The sequence below is a fragment of the Triticum urartu genome, chromosome 7A (assembly GCF_056163025.1).
Source record: "Triticum urartu cultivar PI428250 chromosome 7A, HENAU_Tu73, whole genome shotgun sequence".
NCBI lineage: Eukaryota > Viridiplantae > Streptophyta > Magnoliopsida > Poales > Poaceae > Triticum > Triticum urartu.
The window spans coordinates 324,740,165-324,748,938 of NC_141879.1; positions in this window are offsets into that span (position 1 = coordinate 324,740,165).

Genomic DNA, 8,774 nt, shown 5'->3' on the forward strand with positions numbered 1-8,774 from the left:
TCCTTTCCTCGCCACCACTAGTCGAGGAGGACGCGTCGGCATTCCACTCCTCGCCGCGACGCGTCGAGGTGGACGCGTCGGCGTTCCCAATCTCGCCAGCATGCGCGTCGGAGTTTGCGTCGGCTCCCCGCTATGAGGAGAACGCCGCGCCGCCCGCCGAGCCCCCGGCCTTGAGGATCTTTGGAAAGAAATGGATGTCGCCATGTGGGGGGCTTTGTCGCCAACAGAGAAAGCCAAAATAGAGGTGGAGAGGAAGGTCGAGGAAGAGAAGCGCGCCGCGGGGCAAGCTGCCTGGCAGGTCTATGTCGTGTCCGAGAGAGTCAGGCAATTGGCTCTTTGGCAGAAGGCTCGTGCAAGGGCCGTGAGGGTGGCGGAGGACGCCCATGCCAAAGACCTGAGTGCAGTCAGGCCCAAGCGCCTCATGTACGCTTGGCGGTACATGGACCGGGTGCACGCTTCCAGCAAGGAGGAGTACCTATTGGCGCCGGATCACCACACCAGTGAGATCGCGCTCGCCCGCCGCTAAGCCGCCAATCAACACCTCGCGAGCTGTGAGGCTGAGGAAGAGGCGTTGTGTCGACGCACTGGGAAACGGCCGTGCACCAGGGCACTCGTAGCGCGCCGCAAGCACTCTTGCGAGTGTCGTGGCTTTTAGTAGGAGTATAATTTAGTTTCGTAAGGTGGTCTCATTAGTTTTGGGATGTAAATGATAAATCCCGAACATTCGGGAATTATTAGCATCCTTAATTAAATATGTAAGAGGGAAAGTTTGGAAACCTTGTGTATCCGTACACATTTTGTAAGTAGGTGCATATAGCACAAACTTTACTATATACTATCGCACTACACGTCTCTCTATATATGCTTGCAGACTGTGCTACTCCCTCCGTCCAGGTGAATAAGTCATCTTTGGTTGTGCACTGTGATCATGAATTTATACACCTAGACGGAGGGAGTACTACTATTACTTATGTATGTGCAAATGCACGTTTTAACATTACGATTCTGTCGGGACCCCGATCCTAAGTCACACCGATCTAGCATGTAACACATCATATCACTTTGCGGCCTCACGCACGGTATTCCCACGGGTGCCACCTTACCTGGCCCGGGACCGTTTGCACCTTTTGGCTCACGTATATGATAGTGTCGCTAGCATCCATATGACAAAGAACCCGGGCCGACATGGCTAGTCGTGAACCCAAAGCGGTGCTAACCTATGGGGACAGGCATACATGAATCACATCGAGCATGTCGGTCAACAGCATATGAATCCGGGCTGTAGCACTAGGCTAACAGGACTCCGGGGAACCCGGGCTGTAGCAGGCTAGGCAGGACTCCGGAAGTCACCGCGTGACATTTCCCCGAAGGGACAGACACAGGAACGAAGTGAAACACATGCCGGCCAGTCAAGTGTCCTGAGCAGTAGTGCTGGACTAGCAGGACTCCGGTGAACCGGGCTGTAGCGGACTACTATGGCTCAAGGAAGCACTAGACTACATTTCCCCATAAGAGAGGCTGCCAAGGATAAACAACCAGATTGTCGGATCCCACACATAGCAATACACGTTACACGTACGCATAACATGCAAGTATGTGATGTACAACATGGCATCACAACATAACGCAAACTCATATAGATAAAGGCCCAAAAGAGCCACATAGCATTAAATACAAACAGGGGTCACATGACCCATCATTCAGAGCATACAAGCAACAAGCGGAAGCATTACATGTCTGAGTACAGACAACTACAAATGAAAAAGGCTGAAGAGCCTGACTATCTACAACATCCGATCAAGATCGTAGCTGAGGTACAAGCTAATTGTCGAAGTCCACGTAAACTAGTAAGACCGAAGTCTCCGCTGCAAAAACATAAATAAAGCAACATGAGTACAAAGGTACTCAGCAAGACTTACATCAGATCCTATCATACATGCACTTGTATCAAGAAGGTAATGTGGAGTTTAGTTGCAGCAAGCCAGCTTTGACTCAGTGGCTATCCTGTACTACGACTGCTGGTAACTCTTTTGAGGTGGCGCACACGAGTCCACTAATCACCACGTCAATACACTACTATGGATTCATTCCCGTCTTCCTACGAGAAAGCCATCCATAGCACTCACACTTGTCTTGAGCATTTTAGAGTATCCACTTCAAGTTATCTATGTACCACGTGAGCATCCAAGAAGTCCGTAACCGAGGACACGGCTATTCAAATAGATCATGATAACTCTGCAGGGGTGTACTTCTTCACACACGCTCTCACCACTTATCACCATGTACACGTCATGTACCTTGGCAACCTTCAAGCGGAAGCCTGGCCAGGGTGTCGGCCACGACCTGACTAACCACACAGGACTCTAGTCCAGGTTTATCGCCTATTCGAGTTCCATCCGCAAGGAGATCCGGCCGGGGTGTCGCTCACGGCCCCAATTGATGTGTGCAGGGTTCCCAAGCCCACCTCGCCGGATGGATCTACGCTTGGTACACCATGCCACTTGTGCCTAGTCTGTCCCAAGCCCACCTGGCCGGGTGCCACTTGGTAGACTACTAACACTACCTACAAACACCAGAAACTAATTGCAACTCCTGGACAGAGATCAAGTTGGTTAATAAGTCGAGAGAGCTTGGAGTGCCCGGAGCCCAATGTGTGGTAGTAGCTAGTCATTGGACAACATACACAGAATTCAGTGCTTAAGGACGGTTCCAGTGAGACAACCCACCATGTAGTCCTACATGGCCTCTCACCGCTACCTTTACCAAATCATGTTCACACGCTTAACTCTCAGCACCAGAACATATCGTACCACTCCAATTCATTCCCGATAAATCAGACCTGACACAAATCTAAGCAATAGCAGGCATGGCATGGCAAGAACACAACATGGCTCAATCAACTCCTACACATGCTAGTGGGTTTTAACTATTTACTGTGGCAATGACAGGTCATGCAGAGGAATGGGTTCGACTACCGCAGCATAAAGTAGCAGTTGAATCGTTGTTGTCCTAATGCAATAATGAGAGCAGGAGCGAGAGAGTAGGATTGTATCGGAATGAACAAGGGGGTTTGCTTGCCTGGTAGATCAACAAGGGGGCACTTCTCCTCAGACAGGTACTCTGGATCGGTCTCCGGAGCAGGACCTATCGAGAAGGAACGGTGTCGACAATCAAACACAAGCATATGCAACATTATGATGCATGAACATGGCATGAGTATGTGATGTTGTTGAGCTAATGCAACTAGCATTCATTTGGTTAAAGTCCATTTGAACTAAAGATTCAAATGCACCTTTAACATAAGCTCTTAGATATGCCATAAGTGTGTTTTCATATATACAGCATGTATAGATGGTTTGTCATGCATGAAAATGGTACAGATGGATAGATTGAATTTTTCTGATAATTTTTCATATATAAATTATTTCAAGCTGAGCTACGGTTGAATTTCTATGAATTTTTGAAGTTTATATCATTTTCTGGAATTTCCTGATTTATTTTAATACCAGAAAATGATATATTGCATCAGCATGACGGCAGCATTGCGTCAGCAGGTCAAAGGAGCTGTCCGAGTCAAACCTGACGACCGGGTCCCACATGTCATTGGCTCATTGTTAACTGGGAGTTAATCCCGTGTTGACTGGGATTTGACATGTTGCGGGGCCCGCCTGTCAGTGTCTGTTAGAGAGGGGTTAGTGGTGATTAGCGCCTAACTAAACATCGACGTCAGCCCACCGGAGTTCGGCCGGCGACGACCTCAACCGTGGCGGAAACTCACCAGAAAACAGCTACGGGGCTCGGTTTTGCGCGTGGTTTGCGTCTACGGTTAGCTGAAGGTCTCGCGCATCTAAAGGAGGCAACGGCTCGCGCCGGAGTGGACTAAATCGACGGCGGCGGCAGCTTTTGCGGCGGCCGGAGTTCGGCCTCGACCGAAATCGCGGCTGCAGCGTGCAAAAGACAAGGGGGGGAGGGCGATTCAAGGTGGGAGCTCACGGCGGAGTTGCTGAGCAGGCCAGTGGGCTCGGGGAGGCGCTGAAGACGGCGAATCAGAGTCGGCGGTCGGCGGCGTCCGAGGAGGAAGACGATGGCGATGGCGGCTCTACAGGGCGTCCGACGTCTTGTGGCTTGACGGAGAGGAAGAGGGAGATGCGGCGAAGCTCTCGGGCTTGTCGGAGAGGCGAGGGGGAGGCGGTGGCTGCGGCTATGGTGAACGGCGGTGACGGCAGCGCTCTGGTGCGGTGAGAGAGAGCGAGGGAGAGTAGAGGAATGGGCACGGGAGAGTGAGAGGAGAATGGGGCGGCGCATGGCGTCGTCCAGGGAGGCCAGAGCGACGAGGAGGGGACGCAGGAGGTGGCCGGCACGTGCTCGCGCGCGTCGGGCACACGCGCGCCGTCCTCCTGGCAGGAGGTAGGCGACGACTGGCGTCGCCAGTCGGCTGGGCCGGCTAGAGGAGCTGGGCCGCCAGCTGGGCTGCCAGGCAGGTAAGGCCAGGTGAGCTTTCTCCATTTTGTTTTCTTTTCTATTTTCTGACCTTTGTTTTGATTTAATAAAAATACTAAATCAAGTTATTTTCTTCTGAAAATTTTTGCAGGGGCCTAAAGGATTATTCCAAAGCCCCTCACTAAAATTCAGAATTATTGGACAATATTATATATATATAAAAATATTTATCCAACGCAAATAATTACTGGATTAATTCCAAATGGCCAAAATAAATATTTATGAGCTCCTAAAAATATTGGTTTGAAATTTTACCTCTCCCAATATTTTCAGAGAGAGACATGAACATTTTCTAGGACCCTTTTGGAGCAATTTTTATCTGGGTCATTTCCTGAAATGATTTCTGAGGGTTTTACAAATCCCCATTTCAAATTTAAATGAAATTTAAACGTGATGCGCACATGACTAGCTAGCCTAGGTCATACCAGCACTAGGGATGTGACAGATGCGGTTTTTGTAAAAGTAGAAAAACAGCACTAGTCAAGCTTGTGAAACGATTCAATGCAAAAATGCTCGTTTGATTGTTTACCTTTAGCTTCCTTCTCTGTTGTTATTTCTCGGTCGTACTTTGTATGGAGTATCTCACTGGTCGGAAAGGCATGCAAATTCCCAAACCGCTTCCTACACCCTGTATCAAATTTTTTCCTAACAAGTTGTGCCGTGCAATTGGAATTCCAACTTGAGTACTAGTACTACTAGTAGGAGTACTAGGGGCCTGTTTGTTTAGGCTTCTAGATTAGTAGTAATCCCATTACTACTAGCTCCGTCCTGGTTTATTGGTCCCCATTGTAATCTGTGTCAAATTTTGATCATAAATTTAACTAATGAAATGTTTGTGCATGTCACATGCACTAACATTTTATCAGTTAAATCTTTGGTCAAAATTTACCACAAATTACAATGGTGACAAATAAACCAGGACGGAGGTACTAGTAGTAGTTTAGAAGCCCAAATAAATGAGTGAGGCACCTTAATGTTACTCTCCACTGTGACTAGTATTATGGGAAAAGCTGGGGAAGAGACGGCTTATTTTTTAAGCCGCCAAAAGAACCGGCCCTAGGAGTAGTAGCTAGGGATACTAGGAGTAGTAGCTAGGGCTCGAGTGTGCGAGATGAACCGGAGAAAGTAAATGCAGGGAGATGAAATGCAAAAAAGACGGAGGGATGTGATGGTTGCTTGTCTGTTTATTTTACCAGACCACTTATTACTGACAGTGGTTGGGTTTTGTGATATGACGGCTTTACTGCTGCGCCACGAGCGGGATGAGAGTGAGACTCCCGTGCAGCACCGCCCTCTACACTTGTACTACATCGGTCATGGTTTATTAGTCCCCCATTGAATTTGACTGAAGATTTAACTGACAAAATGTTAGTGCATGTCAACAAAAACTATATCGTTGGATTCGTATTTGAACATAGTTTTCAATGATATAATTTTAGGTGACATGCATCAGCATTTATCGTACTATATATAATGTTAGTTCAATTTTTGGTCGTACTAATCTATAGTAGTAAGGTGCCCGTGCGTTGCACAGAAGAGTGAAATGCATTGATTGGGGAGTTGTTTATTTTGGCAAAGGATGTGGGGGTCATCTCTAGAGCTCACAAACATCTAGGTGAAATAGATAAAAAGGTATCTTCTGCAAACAAAAGCGTTCAACTGTTCAACCATGCCTTTATACACCTAGACGGAGGGATTAACACTTATTGTGCTTTGCAAGAAATGATCTTTAAGAATTAGTTTTTGAGTATCAATTGTTATACATCTTGGCTACAGATGACATGTCACTTTCTTATAGTCAACAGTTGGCTATACTATTAAGTATTAACCATGCCTTTATACACCTAGACAGAGGGATTAAATCAGGATGACTTGGAAGGGGCAGAGGAGATGTAAGAAATGGTCCATAGTAAGTCTTTCACCAGTACTGTAGTAAAAATTCATACAAGGAAGATTCTAGACTAAATTATAAATGGATACACTTTTATTCATGCGTGATACTCCAATAGAGCAAGATCATGCATGGAAGTCTCCACATGCTTAGATAGCGGATTACACTGAGCTAAGACTAATGATCAACATTTAACTTGATAATGCGTATGTCTAGGTGAACCTCCTTGGAGTCCCCGTGCACCACGTTGGGGGGTAAATCATACCATGCGTCTTTCATGTCCACATCGGCGGGAAGGTCCCAGCTCTGCACAGTCCTAGTCAGCATGATGGAGCCGGTGTCACCGCCCGCGTACCTCGTAGGGGTAGTAACAGTGAGCACGTACCCATACATCGGCCTCGTGTCAGTGTCAGCGTCAGCGGCGTCGCCCCTGACGCACACTACAGAGATGGGGCGGCGGCCTGCGCTGGCCTCGCCGGTGCCCACGATCAAGAGATGAAGACACTGCCGTCCTTGAGCGACTCTGGCATGGTGAACGGGTAGCACGTCTCGTACTTGATGTTCTACGCTAAGGGCCAGTAGTGACCATTGCACACATCCGTGAGGTGATGCACGATGTCCGCTGGCGAGCCCCAAAACGACATCGGGCACTCATAGCAGTAGACGAAGGGCTCCTTGTAGGCATCGACCAGGCCGTCCATGAAACGGGAGTGGCTGTAGGGGACGTTGCGCCAGTTGAATATATGAGCAAGTTACTATGAGATTTAATCCAAATCAGCACAAAATAAATCATGACGGCTATAACAGAGATTAAACTAATCATGTGGACTAGCATAGTAGATGAACAGATAGAATCTAGTAGGATACAGAGTAGAAACATGAATTCTACCATGATTTCGAACAGGAAGGAAAGAAACACATACGGTGCAACGGGAGCAGCACCGTTGGCGCTGAGGTTGTCGCCTATGTCGTTGAGGAAGAGGTTGCCGAGGTCAGGGAAGAAGTCATCGTCGGTGAAGTTGTGGCTGCCAGCAGTCGCGAGAGTCCGCTCCCCAAATTTCAATAGTGCCTGCCGAATGGAGCGCAGGAGGGAGTGGCTGTAGGGGACGTTGTGGCTGCCGAATGGAGCACAGGAGTAGCAAACGAAGCAGTAGATGGTGCTCCGGTGCCCAATTTTTTTTGTTTGGAATCACTTGGGCAATGTAGGGCATCGGTGCCAAATACCCTAAAAGAAAATTTAGCACCACTTTTGGCCTACATAGTGGAAGGCCGAAGTCTCTATCTCTACTCTTATCTCTATCTCTAGTACTCTTCTTTGTTTTTTATAACAAATCGAATAGTACTGTGCCGTCCGCTGCACACCCGGCTGAACATGCCTCCTCGCCTCCATCATCACCAACTGAGTCTTTTATAGGAGTAGGAGTAGAGAAAAAACCGAGTTGGTGATGATGGTGTGCCGTGCAATGCACGGGCATCTTGCTAATTTTTTTGCATATAATTCCAAACACCACGTAGACACGGTCTTTGACCATTTTACAAGTATGTTAGTATCATTGTTAGTGGTCAGCCGGTGCAAGTTATAGCCCTGGGTGTTTTAACCTTTTTAGTAATGATATCTGGCGATTGTTCGGCACGAGCTAAATCCTGGCGAATCCCACGTAACCGTCAGATTTCCATCCGATGGTGGCCTGTTTTTAAGCCATAGTATTTGACAAAACCACAACCCTTACACACATACTGTAACTGCGTCGCGGGCGTTTGCAACTGCCATGTCTCTCAGCGAACGTTTGCTGGGGATTTGAGTTAGCACCGATGGAGGTTCGTAGTCATTCCGCGCTTGGGCATTCAAGTTTGTAACTATTTTAGATTAGAATATACTACTCCTCCAGTGCTAGTAGTAGAGTAGAGTCCTACTCCACTACTACTCTACTCAAGCAAGTTAGGGCATAGTAGTAGGTACTGTAGGGAGTACCAGTACTGTATCACTCAAGCAAGTTGTCTGACTTCGATATGACCCTACGCTGCTGGTATGTGTCTCGTAAGTCAAGCGGCGTGCTGTAGTCATCATCACCTATCCACTTCCCGCAGCACATATTCGCTTCTCCATCTTTGTCTGCTCTTCCATCCCCGCTAAGGTGCCTCCCCCCTCATCTGAAACCCAAGCACTAACAATGGCAGAACCGAGCAGCGTCCGACGAAAGAGTGGCTGGAATTTGCTTCCCACAGAGGTAATCAAGCTCATTATTTCGCGCGTGAACAATCTCAGTACCATGCCGCTCGCCGCGTGATCGTCGGGGCTGTACCATTTACTCAAAGGCCTCAGGCCAGAGCTTTTTAAGCCAGCTCCTTGCTTGCTGATGCCGCCTGATCTTTAGAAACGGCG